The 23,941-nt window shown below is 39.9% G+C and overlaps 1 protein-coding gene and 1 long non-coding RNA gene across 2 annotated transcripts in view; both read left to right on the forward strand.

Annotated features, from left to right (window-relative positions):
- Window positions 1–10,667, forward strand: part of LOC139358101 (uncharacterized) — a 46,352-nt gene extending 35,685 nt beyond the window's left edge. The window contains exon 2 of the long non-coding RNA XR_011612427.1: window positions 1–10,667. This exon is cut by the window's left edge and continues 18,453 nt beyond it. This is a non-coding gene — a long non-coding RNA (uncharacterized lncRNA).
- The window catches only part of LOC105498714 (G protein subunit alpha q), a 321,416-nt gene that overhangs the window by 36,131 nt on the left and 261,344 nt on the right, over window positions 1–23,941 (forward strand). The window lies entirely within an intron of this gene.

The following is a 23,941-nucleotide window of genomic DNA, read 5'->3' on the forward strand; positions in this document are numbered from 1 at the left end:
AGCTTGGGCAGCATAGTGAGACCCCATCTCTACAAAAAGTTTTAAAAAATTAGCTGAGTAGGTAGCTCCCAGTTACTTGGGAGGTTAAGGTGGAAGGATCACTTGAGTCCAGGAGTTTGAGGCTGTGGTGAGCTGTGATCCCACCACTGCACTCAAGCCTGGGCAAAAGGACACCTGTCTGGAAGAAAAAAAAAATATGTTAATGCTTCTGCCCTCACCGTCTCACCTTAATATCCTACCCTGAATTGCTGAAGATTTTTTTTGATGCCTTTCCTCAGCCTCTTCCCTCACCTCTATCCCCAGTTGTACCAGTCGTAATTCTTGGTCATTAATACTGTTTGTATTGTAAAAATTAAGAGAAGTACTGTAAGACAGTGGTTAAGAGTGTGGACCCTAGAGTCATAGAACCAGAGTTTGAATGTGAGTTTGCCGTTTAATAGCTGTAGCATCTTTGAGGCTTCAAGGCTTCTCTTTGCCCCAATTTCTTCATCTGTAAATGGGGGTATTATTATTAATAGTGCTATCTCATACAGTCATATATGTAGAGTACGTAGAGTACTTAGAATTTGTTTGGCACATGGTAAGGATTATGTAAATGTTCTATTTTAGAGCATTGTAATAGGGTAATATGAGCTGCTATAACACACATACCCCATATGACTTAATTCACTAGATTATTTCTCACTTTATAAAGTGTAAAAGTGATGTTCTCGACAGGTGGGTACTTACCAACCCAAGTGACACTTTTTACTATTAAGATGTTACAATATCTACCTAGAAAGTGGAGAAATTTAAGATAATTTGAGCTAATCCTAGCATTAGTCATATGTGGCCCATATTTAGGCCAAGAACAGAAAAGCTGCTCATAATGATTTATAATATAGGAATGTTTTGAATTTTCAAGTAGAGGTTTAGGCTTTATAGGAGGTAACTAATTATTTTTAATGGGGCAAATGAAGTAAAAGTAAGCTCAGATGCAGCAGAAACATAGAAGTAACTCAGGCTAGATAGGAAGGGAAAATTGGTTCATGTTAAGCACAGGAAGAAAGAAGACCTTTGAGTGTGGAGCATTGTTAGTGATTGAGGTGGATCATAAGTGAATACAGCAGTAGGAGTTGATGAAAGTTAATATGGCCGCCGGAAACCAGTAACACATCATGAAATGGATGAATCTGAGATACTAGTAACCCAGTAGGAAGGATGGATGAAGTGTTCCACAAAGTTCTGAAGGAATAGTAACAGATTCCTAAAGCAGATAGAATGATAGGGCTAATTAAAGAACATTCACATATTCCTGGTGTTAAGAAATAACTATAGATATATCTTGTTTGTTTAGAACACATGTGGCTAGATGAGGTGACTCACGCTTGTTATCCCAGCACTTTGGGAGGCCAAGGTGGGAGAATCACTTGAGCCCAGGAGTTAGAGACCAGCCTGGGCAACATAGTGACACCCATCTCCACAAAACATTTTAAAAGAATTAGCTTGGCAAAAAAAATTAGCCAGGCATGGTGATGTGCGCCTGTAGTCCCAGCTACTCTGGAGGCTGAGATGGGAGGATCACTTGAGCCCAGGAGATCACAGCTGCAGTGAGCTGTGATCATGCCACTACACTCCAGTCTGGGCAACAGAGTAAGACCTTGTCTCAAAAACAGACAAACAAAAAACCAAAAACCCCTCAATATATTTGGGTTTACAGAAAATTATGAAATGGTTTTTCATTTCTTAAGGATTTTACTGTAGATTTTTTTATACCTCACTAGTTAAAACATGATTTTATTACCTATTTTAGCTCTATATAAATCATTTCAAAATGATATTTTACAGTTATATGTTCATGTATCTAAAGTAGTCTTGAAATGTCATTTTTTAATTTTTCCTTTTGGAAGGTTTCAAGCACTATTGTGAGTACCTTTATAATAAATTATAATTTATCTGCACCTTTTTTTTTCTTTCTTCCCCCGAGATGGAGTCTTGCTCTGTTGCCCAGGCTGGAGTGCAGTGGCCCGATCTTGGCTCGTTGCAACCTCCGCCTCCTGGGTTTCAGCAGTTCTCCTGCCTCAGCCTCCGGAGTAACTGGGGTTACAGGCGCGTGTCACCACACCTGGCTAATTTGTTTTGTATTTTTGGTAGAGATAGGATTTCACCTTTGTTGGCCAGGCTGGTCTCGAACTTCTGACCTCGTGATCTGCCCGCCTTGGCCTCCCAAAGTGTTGGGATTATAGGCGTGAGCCACCACGTCTGGCCTATCTGCACTTTTATATTCTTTTTTCTTCTTCGATTAATGCACATAAATCAACAGTGTGTTTATATTCCATTTGTTTGCTTTTTTTACTTATACTGAAGACAAATGCTAAAATATCTGATAGAGTCTCTATGTATTATGTATCAACTGTTAATATTTTCTGACAGCTAATTAAAAAATTGAATACCAAAGCATATTTCTCCATTAAAGAGAAGGCATACCATAAATTTTGTGGTTTAGACCTTTAGAGCCTATTTAGAGCTGAATGAAGTGGACTTGCACTGAATTTAATTAGTTTCAAATCCAGAACAAAGGCACTGTGTTTTATGTATAAGGTTGCCATTAAGATAGCCAGGTATTTTAGCTAACATTATTGGAATGTGTTTTGTAGAGGATAGGGAATGTTTTGATATTAGAATAGAAAAATAATAAAAATGAATTCCTCCTAATATCTATATTTTTCCTTTTTTTTTGTTTTTTGTTTTTTGAGCTGGAGTCTCGCTCCTGTTGCACAGGCTGGAGAATAGTGGCTTGATCTCGGCTGACTGCAACCTCCACCTCCCGGATTCAAACGACTCTCCTTCCTCAGCGTCCCGAGTAGCTGGGATTACAGGCATGTGCCACCACGCCTGGCTAACTTTTGTATTTTTAGTAGAGAAGGGTTTTCGCCATGTTGGCCAGGCTGGTCTCAAACTCTTGACTTCAGGTGATCCACCTGCCCTCAGCCTCCCAAAGTGCAAGGATTACAGGCGTGAGCCACCGTGCCCGGACATCTTTCCTCTTTTGTTTCAAATCTGCTAGCTTTTCAGAAATTATGTAGAAAAAATAAGTTATTTCATACCCTTTGTAGAGGTTACTTGGATCAAGAATTTTCTGTCTTTATTTTTGAGGAATTTTTTTTTTTTTTTTTTACATTTTTGGTCCTTTAGAGAGATCCCTGTCCTTCTGTCTCTCAAAAGTCCAAGAAGCTTTAAAAAATTAAAAAAAAAATTTCCGTATTTTGTGTTCCTTCTTTTCAGAATAAAAATCCTGCATATAAGGCATTATAACACTTGGTGACCTTAATCTTTCCAGTCCACGGTTAACTTGCAAGTGATGTAAATGCCAAAAGTTGAATCAAAACGTTTCTGTTACGGAAATTAAGGTAATTGGCTAGCCAATTTTAAATGTTTCTTGCATGGTTCCACTTACAGGGAAATTATAGAAAAATGTGAAGAGAGAGGTAAAACAAGAGGGAACACTCTGAAACACTGCCAGTGGGAAGGTAAACTAGTACAACCACTGTGGAAAACAGTATGGAGATTTCTTAGAGAACTGAAAGTAGAACTACCATTCGATCCAGCAATCCCACTACTGGGTGTCTACCCAAAGGAAGAGACGTCACTGTATGAAAAAGATGCGTGCACATGCATGTTTATAGCCACACGATTTGCAATTGCAAAAATATGGAACTAGCCTTAATGCCCATTAGCTAGCAAGTAGATAAAGAAAATGTGGCATATATACCCCATGGGATACTACTCAGCCATAAAATGGAACAAAGTAACAGCCTTTGCAGCAACTTGGATGGAGCTGGAGGCCATTATTCTAAGTGAAGTAACTCAGGAATGGAAAACTAAGTATCATATGTTCTCACTTTTAAGTGAGAACTAAGCTGTGAGGATGCAGAGGTATAAAAATTATGTAATGAACTTAGGGGGCTTGGAGGGAAGCATAGGAGGGGGGTGAGGGATAAAAGACTGGGTACAGTGTATACTACTTGGGTGATGGGTGCACCAAAATCTCAGAAATCACCTCTGAAGAACTTAACTACATCACCAAAAACCACCTGTAGCCCCAAAACTATTGAAATTAAAAAAAGATTGTTAAGAAGGAGGGAGGGGAATACTGAAAGGAGTTGAAAAGGGAATGAGCAGGGCTGTGGAGATGTGGAGGTAGAATATTAGAAAAGACAATCTCGTAGTCTTCCTGTTTCCTGGTGTGGGTTAGCATACTGGTTCTAATTAAGGACTGTGGTATTGTTGAAATGTGACTAACGTTAGGGCTTTTCTGGTATTTGTGGCCATTCCACGGTGGTTTCTATCTCTTAAGTACATTCTATGTGCTAAGGTGAAGAACATCACCGAAAGGACACTAATAAAGCAGAAATAGGTCAACTGATAGTGCTGGATCAGTTTAGTTTGAAGTTACCACATGAGCCTCTGAACATCTAAATTCCTTTTAAACCCACCTGCTTTGCTTTGAAGGGTTCTCTGAGTGAACAAATGATATGTCAGTTGTCAATGGCAAATACGCTCAAACTGGTGTAGAAGCAGTTTTGTCACTAAGGTTTATTGTTTCACTTTGTGCACCTTGTGTCATGGATACTTGAAACTTGAAAGCAATTGCTGTAGTTGGAATATATAAGTTGCCTTGAAATCCGAAATTAATGTGACACTATTAAATACATTTCGAAGAAATTTTATTTGGCATTGAGATAAGTGACTCCAGTAGAGAGTCAACACAGAGTTACCCAAGGAATGCATTCTTAGGTCATGTGCATCTGAGAGAGCAGGCAAATAAACATCTCCTTGTGTGCTGAGAGGGAGAAACTGCTCTTTATTGGCTTACCATAACTACACTCAACTTTTATGAAACCATTTTATAGGAAAGCAGTCTTAATGAAATGGTTAGGCCAAATTTTTGATTCCAACACTCTTTTTTTATACTTAAGCTATTGTCTCTGATAACATTAGATTCACATACATGTGTGCTTGTATATATACACACATACACATACATATATTCAAATTTGCACACATATCCACCCCAAAGGGTTCTTGAGATACTAACGGAGGGTAAAGTGTGAAAAGCCTGGAGCCTTTGACAAGAACTCTGGAAAAGGCCTAAAAGAGGTTGGATGTAGTGGCTCAGGCCTATAATCCCAGCACTTGGAGAGGTTGAGGCGTGAGGATCACTTGAGCCGAGGAGTTCAAGACTTATTCCAGCCAACATAGTGAGACCTGTCTCTACAAAAAAAAAAAAATTAAAAATTAATGGGCCGTGATGGCATGCTCATTTCGTGGCCCAGCTACTTAGGAGGCTAAGGCAGGAAGATTGAACCCAGGAGTTCAAGGCTGCTATTATTGTGCCACTGCACTCCAGCCTGGGTGACAGAGTGAGAGCATGTCTCTAAAAAATTAAAGAAAGAAATAAAATAAAGATCAATTTTTAACAAGAATCCTCCAATTCCATGAAGCACTGAATACTTACAGAATGAAAGCACAGGTCAGAGGTTGCAATAAATCTTTCCAGCCTTCTTATTATCGGAATACTATGGGCTTATGTAGTCATGGAGTTTTCTTTAGCTTTTGTAAATAACTACAAAACCAGAGTAGATGTAAGTTTAATAAAAATGAAGATATTAGTTTTTAAAAATCTCAGACTTTACTCAGTTCATTTATGAAATTTAAAAGTGATTTTTCAGAAGGGAATATGTATTATACTTATCAAAAGAAGTAAATAAGAGGGGAAAGGTCATCTGTTTATTCATTTGTGCAAATGTGATGTCATTTATCAAAATAAATTTTCAACTGTAATACTGGATTAAAAGAAATTAATAATCATCTATGAAACAGTGTTTCAACAGGCTGCTGGTAGCAGAAACACCGGATTCTAATTGGTTTCAGCAAGAAGGAAATGCATTCCTTCATGTAAGGAGCAGTCCAGTGGTAGGGAAGGCTCCAGATGTCAGCTCAGGGCCCTGTCCCTCTTTGGGATTCTGTTGCCTTAGGCCCTTAGCAAGCTCGCCACAGGGCTTCCAGCTTCATAGCCATATGCAGTCAGACTAGAGACAAAAAGGTCTCTCACTTGCAGTGTTTCCTTCTTGGAAGCAAGGAAAACTTCCCCAAAGCCCTTCTAACAGGCTGCCAATATCACATGGCCACCTCCAATATCAGTTCTTCCCTGAGTCTCACAGTCAGAACTGCTGTAGGCTCAGCTCAGTCACTAGGGGATTTGGACTTGCAGTGATGGTTCAATTCAGGATTCAACATTCAAGTCTGAACTGAGGGCAGGGACGCCATCCTTTGATATACGTGAGGGGATGGGTGCCTAACTGATTTGGGCCTTTGCTGGCAAGTGTTTAATGAAGACGGGATGTTGGGTAGGCAGCCAGAGGTATTTGCTTTTATAAACAGAAAATGATGGATGAGAATGGATTTTTGAAAAGAATATGAAACATGTCTATCAAATAAAATACTTGGTTTTCAAGATTTTTAAAAAACATTTGATTTCTGTAAAGACAATGTTGCTAATAAGAACTAAAGAGAATTTTACTAAAAAAATGTTTTAACAGAGAATTTATTTAGAAAAATAAAGTAGTTATCCAGGAATTCTTGTGTAATCTCTGGCATAGGGCTTGAATTGAACAGCGTTTTATCTTTATCACTAGGAGTATTGGAGTTCTAAGTCCATAGCTGACACTGATCTCTGATCTTCTTAGGAGTTACTGCCATCCTTACTAAATCTTATGAAGTAATAGTCTGATGAAATATGAGTATTTAGACTTGCATTAGCTTTCAAAAAAGTCCCCAGTATTTGAAGAGGGTATTTCCTGTGGTTGGTTTGGCAGTTGAGATTAGTAAATGAGGAAGATGCTACTGTCTTCATTGACCTTATAACATGTGTTTGACAAAAGCCTTGAGTCTTCTATAATAACAACAATGGTAATAGCCATTCTTTGTCACTTGCATACTCTGCCAGGCCCTATGCTTAATGGGTAGTATGTTAATCATATTTATTTATTTTAAAGGGAAGACATAATGTGTACCATGCTTCCCATCCCATAAGTGGTGCAAGATGAGATTTGGAACCAGATCTGTCTGCCCCCTGAATCCTGTTTTCGATATACTTCTTCAAAAGAAGAAAGATGAGAAGGCAGCAATTATGTGCTTCATTGATGGAAGATAACAGATCAAATGCTTTGGCAGATTATCAGCCTAATCCCATATCCCTTTAGGTTGCAGTGTAGGACCCAACCTATACTATTTCCAGTGTAGCAAGTACTAGAGGAAGTTCTGGTGTGCAGCCATTTTCCTGGTATTCTTTCTGCAGCAGTCAGTTATCCTGCTAAAGCATAAAGCAACTATGTTGTTATTCTGTGGAGAACCTTGGATCTGTCTCTGAGTTGAAGCTAAAATTGTAGAGGGCCTGCTGGCCCTGTACTTTCTCTTGCTGTTTCCTTCCATTCTCTGACATCATCTCCTTCTGCTCTTCTCTTTATTGACTCCACTCTCTGCTCTGTCCTTGCTGTTCCTTGAATCTACTAACCTCTTTTTTTGTCTCAGGGACTTTGACCTTGAGGTGCGACTGTCTGGTTTGCTTTCCCCACCAGGAATCAGCATGGCTCATTCCCGCCTCTCTTTTCAGCCTTGACTTAAGTTGTCTCAGTGAGGACTTCCTGACCACAACAGCATCCCCCACTCATGGGATGCTCTAACTTCTTTCTTCTTCTTTTCTTCCTAGATGTTTTTAGTATTTTCTTTCTTTTTTAGAGATGGGGGTGTCACTGTGCTGCCCACGCTGGACTTGAATGCCTGGGCTTAAGTGATCCTCCTGCCTCAGCCACCCAAATAGCTGGGACTGCAGGTTGATGCCACTGTGCCCAACTGGTTTCCATATTTTATATACTGTACATTTATTTTCCTAATACTAGAAGCTCCCTGAGAGATTTTGTCTATATTGTGTATTGCCAGATCCTAAGTACCTAGAACGGGACCTGGTACGATGTTGCTTAGTAAATATTGCTGACCGGATGAATGAGTGAATGACTCATGCATAGATTAGAACTCTGGCTGTGATCAAGCAGGTGGACTGCCGAGAGATATTCACAAGGACATAGTGTTACTTAATTGCAAAACTGCTTAGATGCTTCAATTAGATTAGTGGTGTCCAGTCCTTTTCTGTCATCAAAAGAGTGAATCAGAGTGTCTGGTTTTATTCAGCCTGTGTTACTCTGATATGCCTCAAAACATGGGAATTATATATAATTCTCAACCACAAGGATTTTTTTTTTTTGGTCTAACTGACTCCTACCATTTCAGAAGTCCTTGAAAGCAAGCACCCAGAGGCTTTCATGTGCCAACAACTCTGCAGACCCAAAGAGATACTCGAGATAATATTGACACTTTAATAGTCTGCATGGTGCTGCTTGCAGATGATAAGCCTACATGCCATAAAGCAGAACTTCATATGGAATTAGTATTGTTTTTGCTTTCCCAACAGCATGATGACAGGCAAAGAAAAGAAAACGAAGGAAGAACAAGTGGTCCTCACATGCCAGACCAGAATGAAGGTGCATGTAGTGATGGTAGTAACCAGTTTGCACCTTTAAGATCTTGGATTAATTCCATCCCTTAGGAACCATGTCCTTCATATGTATGATGTGCAGGTGCTGTGCTAGGCCTTATCAATAGAATGATAAATGAAAGAATAAAATCTTTATCGTCATAGAGTTTCCAAACAAGTAGAGAACAGTTACTAATACACTCATATGTAAATATTTTAAAAACCCTTATCAAAACTCTGAAGAAACGGTTTAAAAAGAAAAGAAAAGAAAAGAAAAAAAAAAAGGGCCAGGTGCCATGGCTCACTCTTGTAATCCCAGCACTTTGGGAGGCCAAAGTGAGAAGATTGTTTGAGCCCCAAAGTTTGAGAGCAGCCTGGGCAACATAGTGAGACCCTCATCTCTACAGAAATAAAAAAAGTTAGCTGGATGTGTTGATGCATACCTGTAGTCCAGCTACTTGGGAGGCTGAGGAGGAAGGATCATTTGAGCCCAGTATGTCGAGGCTACAGTGAGCTGTGATCGCGCCACTGTACTCTAGCCTAGGTGACAGAATGGGACCTTGTCTCAGAACAAAGAAACAAACAAAAACTCAACAGGCACTGTGAGAAAGAATGATGATAGGAGGAGCCAGGGTAGACATCTCTTAGAAACTGACACTTAAGATTTGAGCTTTGATTACATTTGAGGGTTGCTGCTTTTATAGAGATTATTTTGTTGTTACATTAGCAGCAGTCACAGTTAACCTCAAATGTCAAATCCAAATCTCTGGACCAGGGTGCACAATAATGTGAAACTCAGTAAGATTCAAAGGTTACTTAGAAAGAGAATGGCTGTTTCTGTTAGGTTAATAGTGTTGCTTAGAGCAACGTGATTCTGTTGGATGGGAAATCTGTATGTAAACAGCAGGTATGAGTCGGATATCTTGCAGCAGCTATGTGGCAAGGCAAAGGTGGTGGTGGCTATAATCTGCATGGCTGAAGAATAAGCAAATATTGATGTGGGACTTTAAACTATGGCAATGCTAGGAAATTCTAGGAAGAAGCAGCAACAGTAGAGGTGGATTGTACTTTCTAGTTTGGGTATCTTTCTGACTGCTTCAAATATTAAGGCTGTATACAGTCAAACTGTCCAGAAAAAGGAAAAGAAAAGTCTTTGTGTCAAGAAGATCAAAGTTCATTTAAATTTGAATGACAGCTAGTTTTAAAAAATCATACTTAGGCCAGTTGCGGTGGCTCGTGCCTGTAATCCCAGCACTTTGGGAGCCGAAGTGGTGGATCACCTAAGGTCAGGAGTTGGAGATCAGCCTCACCAACACGGTGAAACCCTGTCTCTACTAAAAATCCAAAAAATTAGCCGGGCATGGTGGTGCATGCCTGTAATCCCAGCTACTCAGGAGGCTGAGGCAGGAGAATCACTTGAACCCGGGAGGCGGAGGTTGCAGTGAGCCGAGATCACGACACTGCACTCCAGCCTGAGCCACAGAGCGAGACTCTGTCTCAAAAAAAAAAAAAAAAGTTGTACTAATCTAAAAACACACAATCAGTTACTATATTTTAAGCTGGGAAGCTTAACACCTTGTACTTTGTTAGGGTATGTAATATTTAAATGACATACAACTTTATCCTCTACTTGGGGAACAGGAATTTCTGCAACAGTGACTGCTCACAATTAATGTCTTCAGTCTCTTCCTTTATGATGTGATGTGGATCCCCGTAAGAGGAAAAACAAAACAAAACAAAACTCCACAAACTCTTTTGTTTGTTTGTTTGTTTTTCTGAGATGGAGTCTTTCTCTGTCACCCAGGCTGGAGTGCAGTGGTGCGATCTCCGCTCACTGCAAGCTCTGCCTCCTGAGTTCACGCCATTCTTTTGCCTCAGCCTCCCATCCTGTAGCTGGGACTACAGGCAGCCACCACCATGCCTGGCTAATTTTTTGTATTTTTAGTAGAGATGGGGTTTCACCGTGTTAGCCAGGATGGTCTTGATCTCCTGACCTTGTGATCTGCCCGCCTCGGCCTCCCAAAGTACTGGGATTACAGGCATGAGCCACCACCACCCCGGCCCACAAACTCTTTAGAAAACCACGTAGGAGGAACTAGTGTGTGTCCATGCCATAGAATTGCCGTTTCCTTGCCATAGTATTGGAATCCTCAAATAGTAGTCCATTTTGATTTTGTAATTCTCTGCTTTTCTCCTCTCAGCTCTTAAATACCTGAATAGATGTTGGAGGATTGCTCCATTCTTCACTTGGGAGCCTGGTCCCTTTGTCAATGATAATAAGCGAATCAGGGAGTTTCTCTCTCTGGCTGTGCTCTGTGCATTGTAAAGCAGAGTTTCTCAAAATGTGGAATGAACCCCTGCATTAGAGCACCTGCACTGAATTGCTGGGGACACTTCTCTTAAAACTGCAGGTTTCTGGTTGTATAATGTTTTATGAAGGGAATTTTTACAAAGATAATGTTTAAAAAAGATCCTTCAAGACAATAAGGAGCTATTTGTTTGTACAAGAGTTCTACAGAAACCAAAAATTATGTGAATTCATACTTTTGGGAATTTTATCTTTTCCAAGGACTTTGTTAATTATTTCATCAACTCTAAGGCAGTTAAGAATAAACACAGTTAAACAGGTACTTCAGGCTGAACGTGGTGGCTCACGCCTGTAATCCCAGCACTTTGGGAGGCTGAATTGCTTGAGTCCAGGAGTTCAAGACCAGCCTGGGCAACATGGCAAGACCCCATCTCTACAAAGAATACCAAAAATTAGCCACGTGGTAGTACATGCCAGTAGTCCCAACTACTCAGGAGGCTGAGGTGGGAGGATCACTTGAGCCCAGGAGGTCGAGGCTGCAGTGAGTCGAGATCATGCTATCGCACTCTAGCCTGGGTGACAGTGAGACCCTGTCTCAAAAAGAAAAAATAGCAAAAAAAATCTCAAAAAGCTACATACTTCAACTAAAATTCAAAAACTTTCTGCTTGTGCCCTACCTGCCTAGATGACCAACTTCATCTTAGGTGAAAATTTTTTTTTTTTTGTCTCCAAAATTCTACTTGCATATGCAGCAAAAATCCAGAATGACTTTCGAGGAGAGAGAGAGAGTCTTTGAATAAAAGCACAGAGTGTTAGAACTTTTATTTCTGTATCCCTCAGTTCTGAGCAAAATGACCACACGGTGGGATCTCAGTAAATCTTCCTGTCTGTTGGAGTGGACTTCCTTTAGGATACAGCAAGTTCTGACTGTGACTTCCTAGGAAAGAGTCCTCCCCACTAAAAGAGTGGAATAGAGTCAGTGGTCATTTCAGTCACTAAATTCTCTGGCTGGTGATGCCAAAGCCAAGGCTAGATCTGCTAGTGATGCTGATTTTAAGGGCACGAGTCACTGTTACTTTGCTGTGTTTCCATAAATGCCAGAAAATGAGTTGCTCAGCCAAACCCTGTGCCACACAGTAAGGGGAACCTTGAAAGAAAGAAGCAAAAGGCACATACACCAACTATGAGGAATAAGGCAAATGGCTCTTTGAAGAGGCTTAAGGCCATACTAGTCCTCTCGGTCCCAGAGGAGTCATCTCCCAGCAGGGTGAGAACCAAAAGGTTGGTGAGATACTAAGGCTACCCATGGAGGAATTTGGGAGGGAATAAACAGCTACATCCAAACAAGTCCTTTAGAAGATTTTTAGCAGCAAGAGCTGGCTACTAGTAGGCCAGCCCTCTCTTAGCTAACATGATGCAGTTGCTTTCTGTGAAAGTATGATTTTGATGTTCAGCACTCCACAGATACGTACTGTGTAAATGTTATCGCCATGCACGAGTTCATACTGTTGCATAGAACGAGCTGGCAAGTGAGAAAGTGCCAGTTTCTATGTAGGCAGTCTTTCCACAGTCACTCCAGCCCTGTCTACCCCAGGACAGCAGAATTCTGGGTAGTGTAAATAATTGACGAATTCAAGTGTTGGTACATTATATAGGGGCCAGTTAGAGACCCATGTAGGTATTTTCTCTGTTACACTTCTAAAAAGATTTTTATCTTGTTAATACTTACTGGTTTTGACTTAAAAAAAAAAAAAAATATGGAATCAAAAGTTGGACACAGGTAGAGGATTCATTAATGAGAATGCATCTTTCACTACTGTGCAATGAATATTTGATGGCATTTTTATTCCCCCAGAATGTTCAGGTGCTGTAAATACTTCTGAAAAAGCTTTTCAGTGAGTTCACATTACGTCTCAGAATAGGCTAGTGTTGGTTTGTATCATAATTCTAAGATAGGACTGTGGTCTCCCCGTCCCCCATGTTGTCTGTCTCTCTCACATAATCTGACAACCCCGGAGGAAAGCTGTAGAGAGATTCTCCATGTGGAAGATTCCTATGAGGTTTCAGAAGCCCATAACACTATTCCCATAATTGATTGGTCTTTAACTTGCCATTCTTAGGTGAGAGGATTCAATTAAAAAAAAATTTTTTTTTTTAAATTTTGCCAACATCAGTGATCAAGTGTTTCTCTCATTTGTTTTGAACTGTGTGTCAGGAGTGGAATTTGAGCCCACACCTCCCTACAAAGACCAGAATCATTTCTTTTTTATAAAACTGAGAATAGTGATACTGCTTTGCCAAAAATGAAAAGACTTTCTGTAAGCACATAGACAAACATGATGACTGGGTATGAAATGCTTACCAGTAATGGTGATCACAAGTTGTGTAATCTTTCTGTGCTAAGAGTTACCAGTAGGTTGGCTAGTCATTGGCCTGGGATGGCTTGATGTGACCCAGCTTTCAGGTAAGAACCTGAATCAGATATCAAGAGACTTTTCTACCTCAGGAACCTAAACACAGAACAGAGCACCCTCCTCAAATCTGTCAAGTCAGTTAATTGTTAAATTCATAATTCCACAGTTCATAATCACTCTTATGGATGGTTAGGCAGTTAACTAGCCATATGGAAATGATAAGGAATTCCAATCAAGGTAAAATTGGGCAGCAGAGTGAAAATGCAGCAGCTTTCTGGTTTTTATTCTATATGAGAAAATGAGTTCTGGAGCTGCGAAGAACACCTGGTTATTCAGTTCTTGAGACATGCCTAATAGCTTTTCCCTGAGGCTAGGGACAGGAGAAATAATCATGGAATTTGAGAGAAAGGAGATTTAAGATAAGGTTGTCAAAAGGGATGAGTATTTTAAAGCCACCTCAGCCCACTGGACTTTTGGTTGCATACAAAACAGAATATACACCCTGAGAGTTGACAGCCAGCTATGAACTTCCTGATTCACAGTGAATGTTATTTTTTGCCTCTGCATGCACCTCCCTCGCTCTGACTTGCCCTGCCATGCTGTGGCCATCCACACCTTCTGCATGACTGGACTTTGCCTTCATTGTCTTCAGATGGCCTGTAGGGCACAGCCTCTTGCAAAGGAAGTGCTCAGAAGGTATACTTAGAAATGAATTTCCTAAACAGTTGAAAGTATCCTTCATAAGCAAAAGGACTGATTATATTTTTTCCTCTCTTTTTTTTTGATGATTAAAAGCATTTTAAATACTATTTTTTTTTTGTCCCAATTGATTAAAGGAAATACTATCTATGGCAGAATATTGGCAGTGAGTAGAAATACAAAGCAGGCTTAATATTGACCTTATGGAGAGACGGGGAAAGGCCAATGAAATAATGAAAGTAAAGGCTTACATAATATTGTATACTAATGTAATTAAATGTGGAAAAATTCATGTATTTAAATGGGGGGTCTAAATCTAACACCTCACCACTCACTTTCTAATAGAAGCTATTTTTGTAAGTGTGTAGGAGTCTGGCAATATCCTTTTGGATAGAAATCGTTGTAGGTTTAAATCACTGATATAGCATGGATTAAGCAGATGAAAGCAATGAAGGAAGAAACTGTTTAGATTCCAGAGAATAAAATTCATAGAACTGTGAGAGGTGGAGCTTGAAATACTGCCACAGTTTTGAAGTTGTTTTAGTGACATCATGTTTCTATGCATGATTCTTACATATGTATCAAAGTGTGGGAGTATTCATCTTCCAGAAGTCTAGAATTCATGATTTTGCAATCTAGGCTATCAAGTGATTCATATACAAAGCCTTTCTTTTTTCCTGAGCTGTTGAATTTGGATAAATTGTGAATTGTGGGTTTTTTTAAACTAGTAAAGTGCTATCTTTTGGAATTGCTTCTTAATTGTCTATGGTAAGGCATGAGGCTTGTTGCATGTTGCTTGTCAAAATAGCTTGATATGATAAGGTACAGTTCAGAATTGTAATAAAAGAAGGGGCTATTTTTAATATCCCAGAGCGTTTAATTATAAAATAATTCTGTAGTAACATGATCTTTGACCAAATTTCTGTCTATCATTGTAGATCTTCATTTTGTGTATTTTCTTTAGTTTTATGACAAGAATAATAATACTCGTCCCCCTCCCTGTATTTTCTTAGGACCTGAATAAGTATTACAGCTTGATGCTCAGTCCTCCCTTATTATGGCTAATTTGAGAGACACTTGATACTGAAATGCAAAATCTGGTGTTATTCAGCACTGGTTTATGAGCATCAGGGACTATGCTTTTTGCTGTATACACATCATGGTTTGCCTTCATAGTATCCCTACAGGGGAGCTGGTATTGTGCCTGTTGTACAGGTTAAGAAACAAAGGTTCAACTTCAGTAACTCTTTGAGGGCTTGAAGTCACATCACAAAGAGAGTAGTTTATCCAGGATTTGAATTCAGCATTCTCTTACCCCACAGCCATTGCTCTTTCTGTTGAGAAGCATTTTTTCTTTTGTAACTTTGTGTATTTTCATAAATTATCTCTAGGAACAAGCAGCTTTCTCTCTTCTAGATGTTATGACCTATTTTCTGTCTAATAACATGGCCAAGTACATAATTTGAGACTGTGTTTTTTATTGTTTGTCTTACATTGTTTTTCAGCAAATAAACATTAACCAAAATCAGGTAGCCAAGATGCCAAATCATGTAGCAAACCTACACATAGGGGGAACAAAGAAAAACTGAACATGCTAAGTGAGCATCTTTTCACCTAGCATCTTAATTGTAAGGCATATGTTGCACGTTGCTTGTGAAAATATCTTAGTATCATAAGATGCAGTTCAGAATTGTAATCAAAGAAGGGGCTACTTTTTAATCTTCGAGAGAGTTCAGTTTCCGCGCTTGGGCATGCACCTTGGGGCTTTGGGATCTCAGAGGTTCTTTTTATTAGCTTAATTGTTTAGCTCAATAACTGTTCCCTTGTGCTTTCCTAGTAATGGGCACTTCCCTACTCCGGATAGTATTCAGGTCATATGAGTGTAGTTTTGATTGAAAAAAACCAAGAACAACATGTTCATAAATATTGGCCATGACAGGTAGATATCAAATAGTGGTTTCATATATTTATTTTAATTTTAATTTTTTAAATTTTTTTTTTTTTTGAGACAGAGTCTTGCTCTTGTTGCCCAGGCTGGAGTGCAATGGCGTGATCTCGGCTCACTGCAACCTCTACCTCCTGTGTTCAAGCGATTCTCCTGTAATCAAACGATTACTCCCAGCCTCAGCCTCCTGAGTAGCCGGGATTACAGCCCCCCGCCACCATACCTGGTTAATTTTTGGATTTTTAGTAGAGACAGGGTTTCACCATGATGGCCAGGCTGGTCTCGAACTTCTGACCTCAGGTGATCTGCCCACCTCGGCCTCCCAAAGCTCTGGGTTTACAGGCGTGAGCCACTACTCCCCGCCAAGTTTTTATTTTTGAGATAGAGTCTCACTCTGTCACTCAGGCTGGAGTGCAGTGGCACAATCTAGGCTCACTGCAACCTCTGCCTCCCAGGTTCAAGTGATTCTCATGACTCAGTCTCCTGAGTAGCTGAGATTACAGGCCTGTGCCAGGACGCCCAGCTGATTTTTGTGTTTTTAGTAGAGATGTGGTTTTACCATGTTGTCCAGCTGGTCTTGAACTCCTGACCTCAATTGATCTGCTCACCTCGCCTCCCAAAGTGCTGGGATTATAGGCATGAGCCACTGCACCTGGCCCATTTTTTTTAAAAGTAAAAAAGCAAACTAAAGTGTGGTATAGTTTTGAACATTTAGTGGAGTGTAAGAAAAGAGAACCCATTTGACTCTTTGAGGTTCACTGATAGAGGGTTCTGTTTCCTTTTCTAGGAGCTGAGCATTGCTCTTGGTTTTGTGGGAGGTAATATTTACAGTTATACCGTTGTGGATGTAGCTAAATAGTGTATTGGTTAATCCCCACACAAGACAGGAAAGATGTAATTATAACTACAGAGAGAAAACAATCACCAAGGTTTTAAAATCTAGCAATGTGAAGGGAGTGGAAGAGCAGACAGAAGCCTGAGACTAGAAGGCAGGAAAAGTGGCAGGAGAGAGAGGGATCTCGGTACTCATATTCTTCTCTTACATGGTGGGATGTAGAGAAATACCATGTAATGCTGCTGAAACAGGAAACAGAGCTAACCAATTGAAGAACTAAAAATAGTATAATCAAGAAAAGTAGATACAAAATAGAAGTGAAGTAAGTGTGAATGAGTTAGATATGGGGAACGCAGTAAGTCCAGTAGATACTGTCGAGGTTGACAAATCAGGGATAGAGGCCTATCATTTAGTTAAGCTGATCACCATAGAAGGACTGTAAAAGCAATAATGGAAGGGAGTGGAAATGGGGAATATGGGCTCAGAGACACTTACTTTCCACTTTTTACCGTGGTTCTGTTTAGGACAACTTATCTGCACGTATATTACTTTTCATATAATTTAAGAAAAAGGAAGAATTTCAGCAAATTGTAGATGTACAGTGTCAGGAATAATTTTCCATGCATACTTGTGACATTACTGTTATTACTAGGGTACTAGGGACTGCTATTGCCACTGGTGGAGGGTTCTGGTTTCCAAAGAATCAGGACAAGGGTTAAGTTGGGGCAAGGTGACAGTAACTACACCCATGATCCCATTCAAGTATTCAACTGGTTTCATGGTTGGATCCTGATGAAAATATGGCAGAAGTCTTTAGATACAAGAAACATAAAGGAAAGAACCCCACTAGCCTTCTTCAAACGTGCACAGTGAACAGGTTCCTCCTATCAGGGGCTGCTGGGGAAGCCCAGCACCCTGGCTAATGCTCCAGGGCTGCAGGACCCTGCTTCCTGTTCTGGGATGCCGTGGCCATTCTGGAGAGTGCATGTCTGCGTTGCCTTTGTTTTCTCTGGTCTGAGGAGTGGCTGAGCTTCAGGGCACTGACTTCCTCCCAGGAACTTCCTGAAAGAGGAAATTTCGACTTTGCTGTATGAACACTGAATGCCTGTGGGTTGAAACAATGGCAGCTGCCGTTTTTTTCAAGAGGGAGCTCAGTTTTGTTTTGACCTTGGAAAGTGTGGATAGTTGTGTTCATGGCGCCTCCAGGTGGGCAGTCAAGGAAGAGAATCTTGGGGTAGGAGCCTTTGGAGAATGAAGACTTGAGTGTTTGATTTTTGCTTTTGGCCTTAATCTGTGTTGTGGTGGAGACAGCAGTACTGAGATGGGGTTAGGGTGGGGAATGGAGTGTGAGAAGGGCCAGGGAAGGAGCTAACTAGAGAGTGAGTGCCAATAGCTGAAGGAAGCACTCTGCCTTAGGAGGCTTTATAAATAGATGCCTTTATCCAGTGTGTCTCATTTTGCCTCTCTCAGGCCTAATTTCTAAATAATCCCATTTTTCAAGATAAAGGAGATAAAAAGGGGTACTCTGAGATTCTCCCAGCAGGTGTGAAATCCTGCCTAATAATTGTAGCTGCAGATTTCTCTATCAGGAATTGATTTGCTGTTAATGTAGTCTAGTGTTTGCAAAGTCATATTTGGGATTCAGGCAGGTGGTTTTAAATGAGTGACACTGGGTGGGACCTCTGGCCAACTAAAACCTTACGGCTCATTGAAGCTGTTGTTCAGCTTTGAATGTTGCCATGTATGGAGAGCAGGTTTTTAGGGTGGCCAGAGCTTCCAGTTTTTCCAGATAAATAAAGTATCTGCTTTTTATGTGAAATCTCTTGGATTTTAAATGTTGCCAACTAATTGAAAAGCTTAAAAACTATTGTCTAGAGTTAAAAAACAAGCCTGGGCCGGCCGCGGTGGCTCACACCTGTAATCCCAGCACTTTGGGAGGCCGAGGTGGGTGGATCACGAGGTCAGGAGTTCGAGACCAGTCTGGCCAATATGATGACACCCCGTCTCTACTAAAAAGACAAAAATTAGCCAGTGTGGCGGTGTGTGCCTGTAATCGCAGCTACTTGGGAGGCTGAGGCAGGAGAATCACTTGAACCTGGAAGGCGGAGGTTGCAGTGAGCTGAGATCGTGCCACTGCACTCCAGCCTGGGCGATAGAGCGAGACTCTGTCTCAAAACAAAACAAAACAAAAAAGAAAACCCCAAGCCTTTTGGGTGGATAGTTTCTGGCTGCCAATTTTTACCACTGGTTAGGACTCTTTAACACCTGACCCCAATTGTTCTTCAGCCTAGATTGTTGAAAATGAGCTGAACATTTACTGGGCACTTTGTTTGTGTTCTACCTTTTTCTAAAAGCATTTAAAGATGCTTTGTTAAATATAAACTAATACATTAAAATTAGAAGCAGGTGGAAGACAAAAAGTTAAAACAACTGCAGGATAGTAAATGGAATCAGAATGAAATGATACATACACATAATGTCAGCGGACCTCAAACTGGGCATGGAGCTTGCTGGCAATTGGCATAACACAGAAGCCTCATCAGTTATACCACTTGTAGTATCTTTAAAACAAACTGTTTAACAGTGACACAGCTCTTCCTGATGCCAGGATCAGAAGGACACCTCTCAGAAGGGTCTTCAAAAGAACACACTGAATCCTATGACTCTCACTACAGTGAGAGCTTTATAGGATTGTTCTTCCTGTTGCTCTCCATTAAAAGGCTGATAGTGGGGCTGGGGGCGGTGGCTCACGCCTGTAATCCCAGCACTTTGGGAGGCTGAGGCGGGCGGATCACGAGGTCAAGAGATCGACTATCCTGGCCAACATGGTGAAACCCCGTCTCTACTAAAAATACAGAAGTTAGTTGGGCGTGGTGGCGGGTGCTTGTAATCCCAACTACTCGGGAAGCTGAGGCAGGAGAGTTGCTTGAACCTGGGAGGCGGAGGTTGCAGTGAGCTGAGATCGCGCCACTGCCCTCCAGCCTGCTGACGGAGCGAGACCTCGTCTCAAAAAAAAAAAAAAAAAAAAAAAGGCTGATAACAGTAAAAGTGCAGTCTGGGAAATGAGATACTAGCAGTGGGACCTTTGGTAAGTTGCCCTATTTTTCTAAACCTGTTTCCTTATCTGTGTAATGAAGATAATTATATTAATATAAAGCAAACACTCTCAAAGGACCGTTGTGAGGCTTAACTGGTACAGTTTGAATAAAGCACTTACTGCAGTTCTTGGTATCCAGTAAGCATTCTGTAAAAGTTGGCTGTGGTGAGTTAGAGAATTGCTAGCAGTGAGAGCTTATTTGTCAGAATGATTTAAATGTGACTGTCCAAGATTTATTTACGGCACTTTAATGTTTTCGTTTGCCACAATGCAGTTTTTTATTCCACTTAATCTCTGGTCACCAAGAAAGTGTTGAGTTACTTATGTACAGAAGATTTTGCAAGGCTCTAGGGGATGGGCCCTGCAGGAAACTAGGTAAAGACACAACACAAGACAGGGAGCACCAAGGGCCATCTGAGCAAGGCTGAGTCGATCCATTGAGGGGTTGTCACAGTGGGCTGATACCAAACTAAGACTTCACAGTGATCCACTTTATTATTTGGCAGGTAGAATTTTATAGTTTGAATCATTCCAAACACTGTACAAGAATATTTCAAGCTATGCAACAAAGTAAAATGAGGATTTACCTGAGTATTTTTTATGAATCATTATAGGAGCGAGGTGAACAGCAACAATTAGTCATGCTTTGCAATTTGTATTAATTAAACCTTAGAACGTGGGGTAGTTAGGTTGAGCCATCCTTTGCATATTTTTTCATTACAGAGAGTCTTCTCAGCTGGCCTTGGGGCATACAGAGAGATGGAGATCTGCGTAAGCAGGTACAGCACTAGGCAGCCTTGCATCCTGGGTGTTGAAAGTGCAGGCCATTATCCTCCACTCTGACCTCCAGGATGTTAGGTGGCCTTTCTGTGCCTCAATTTTATCATCTGTAAATTGGGTGTGATTATACTAGTGCTTAGTACATAAGGAGTGCTGCAAAGATTACATGAGTGTCTTTAAAGTCCTTACAACAGTATCTCACACATAGTAAGCATGGCATATGTTAGTTACTATCATTAGTCCCTCTTGGAGCAATGTATATTAAAAATTTAAAGACAGCTCTCTGGTCAGGATTGGACATGCAGTCTGTAGTTTCAGAACAGAATGCAGCTGACTGTGTACATGGGGATAACTTGATGATGCTCTGGACCTCATTAGCTCATGGCTGTGGAATGGATGGGGGCATCTGGAGGGTCCCTGTTTCAGACCCAGAAATTGAAAGCTCAGCCCCAGCCTCAGCTCCAGCTCACTTGCTCTGTTGATATATGGCGAGTTCTTCAGTGTCTTAAAGTTTCTTTGTGCTTATAAAACAGGCTTAACCCTTCCATTCTTGGTGTACGCTAAATTTTCATAAGAAATTCAGGAATATAATGGTTGGATGAATGAGTTATATTTTAAAGATTCTGTTAAAAATTAAAGGAGATGCAAATGTAACAACTAAATATTATTGCTTTGACTTCTAGGTTTTTGTAGGAATCTAAATATATGGTACTCACCATATGAGAAAATTAAGTTTTGCCTAATTATATAATAACACAATAAGGTCTTTAATTGTTCAATTAAAAAAAAAATTTCCTGGAAATCTTTAAGATTGAGCATGAAGACCCAGAAAATGACTTCATTGCCCCCTATGTTGAATCTTACTCTGTTGCCCAGGCTGGAGTACAGTGGCACAGTCTCAGCTCACTGCAGCCTCTGCCTCCTATATCCAAGTGATTCTCCTGCCTCAGCCTCCCAGGTGGCTGGGATCATAGGCACACACTACCATGCCTGGCTAATTTTTGTATTTTTAGTAGAGGCAGGGTTTCATCATGTTGGCCAGGCTGGTCTTGAACTCCTGACTGCAAGTGATCTGCCTGCCTTGGCCTCCCAAAGTGCTGGGATTACAGGTGTGAGCCACCGCACCTGGCCATTGCTCCCTATTTCTATGTTTTTCTCAAAGAATTGACTTGAATCTCAGTGTGGTTGTGAACTCTTCCTAATCAATTTCTGCTCCTTGTGCTGACAGCATTTTCCATACACGTTAGACCTGCTTTTTTGGGAGAGTTGCTCTGAAGTGAGTGGTTCACAGAGGTGAGGGCATACACCGGCTGCGTGTCAAAATATGCCCCTGCCCTTACTGCTGCACATGCAGGGACAGGGATTGGGGAGCCTTGCAGTAGAGCCAGGTGCTCAGCCTACTTGTGTCTAAAGATGTGGGGCTGATGTCGTGAGTTCTGTTTAGGAGTAGTTCATTTCATGTTCTCCTTAAAGGATAATTCTTGGCCATTTTCACACATTTATTTTTCACATAATATTAAGAATCATTTGTTAACCTCTAAAAAACCCCATTGGTTTTGAATGTGATTGCAATAAACATATAGATTAATTTTGGGGAAATTTATACTTAAAGTCCAGTAATGTGGTATGTCTTGCTTTTTTTTTTTTTTTTTTTTCTTTTTAAATGTCTTCTCTCTTTTACCTCAGTAAAGGAATTATTATTATTTTTTTTTTTGAAATGGAGTCTCGCTGTTGTCTCCTGAGCTGGAGTGCAATAGTGCGATCTCTGCTCACTGCAGACTCCACCACCCAGATTCCAGCAATTGTCCTGCCTCAACCTCTTGAGTAGCTGAGATTACAGGTGCCCACCACCATGCCCGGCTAATTTTTGTATTTTTAGTAGAGATGGGGTTTCACTATGTTGGCCAGGCTGGTCTCGAACTCTTGACCTCAGGTGATCCACCTGCCTCGGCCTCCCAAAGTGCTGTGATTACAGGCGTGAGCCACCGTGCCTGGCCAGTAAATGAAATATTGTCCTTTTATTTATATGGGTCCTACATTTCCTGTTAAATTTATTCCTAGATATTTTATATTTTGTTTTTGATTGCTGTAGTGAATAGACTGTTCTCAAATTGTATCTTGTAACTAGTATTTACTTATTATAGAAAAGCTGTTGGTTTTCTTACATTTATTAGTGGGCTTATGAAGCCCATTTACTGAATTGCCTCAAAATGGAACTGATGTTACCTGCATTTGTTTTGTGAACAAGGGAAAAAAAAACAGTATGAGAAACGTATATTGTAATTTTATTCTCTGTTAGACTCTAAAGTACATCCTGGGTCCCTCTTTTTTTTCATTTTTGTGTCCCTAGTACCTGCTTCAGGATTTGCCATGGTGCATGCACAATTAATATTTGTAGAATGTTTCTTAACTTTCTTAATTCCATAATAGCTTTTTCTCTTGGCTTTTTTAGAGAAAAGCAATTATATCATTCCCCAATACTAATGATTTTGTTTTCTTTCTAGTATTTTTTTCATTTTAATTGTTATTAGTTTGGCTAGAACTTTCTGTGTAATATTCAATGATAGTCACCGTACGTAGACATCCTTATTCAGTCCTGATTTTAATGGGAATAACTTTAATGTTTTACTCTTTAATGTTTAATGTTTATAACTTGTTTCTCCATATCTTCTAGTATTTTCTTCAATTGCTAGAAAAATCCCTGTTATTCTGGTAATCTGTTACTGAATTTAATTTCTGTTTTTCTTATGATTTTGTTTGTACTCACATTTTCTTTATTATTTTTTGTTTATGCTAGCCTGATAAAGTGAATTTAAAATTTTTCCATTTTTTTTCAAAGAGTATAAATCATGTAGGAATTATCTGGATGGTCCTTGAAGGTTTCGCAGAACTTACCTATAAAACTGGCATGACTGGCAGCCTTTTATTTATTCTTCCTTCTTTCTTACTATTTAATGCTGTACAAGTATTATAGGAAGAAAATTTAGAATGTGGCAGATGACTAGTAAGTAGACAGATTACCTGAATTTCGACTCCCCTATGAAAAACACTTATGAACATTTTGATTTATGTCCTTCTAAGCATTTTCCCCATTCATGAATACACATAAATAAATATATAAATTATATTTTTTATAATTTTTAAAAGATTATATTTTTATAATATAAAAATTGTATATATATTTATATATATAAAAATTTATATAAATTATATTTTTTATAATTTATATATTAAATTACATAGGTTGTCTTAAAGAATGTTATTCTATGTTATGCGTTATTTTGTAACATT

Source organism: Macaca nemestrina, chromosome 14, assembly GCF_043159975.1.
Source record: "Macaca nemestrina isolate mMacNem1 chromosome 14, mMacNem.hap1, whole genome shotgun sequence".
NCBI classification, from domain to species: domain Eukaryota; kingdom Metazoa; phylum Chordata; class Mammalia; order Primates; family Cercopithecidae; genus Macaca; species Macaca nemestrina.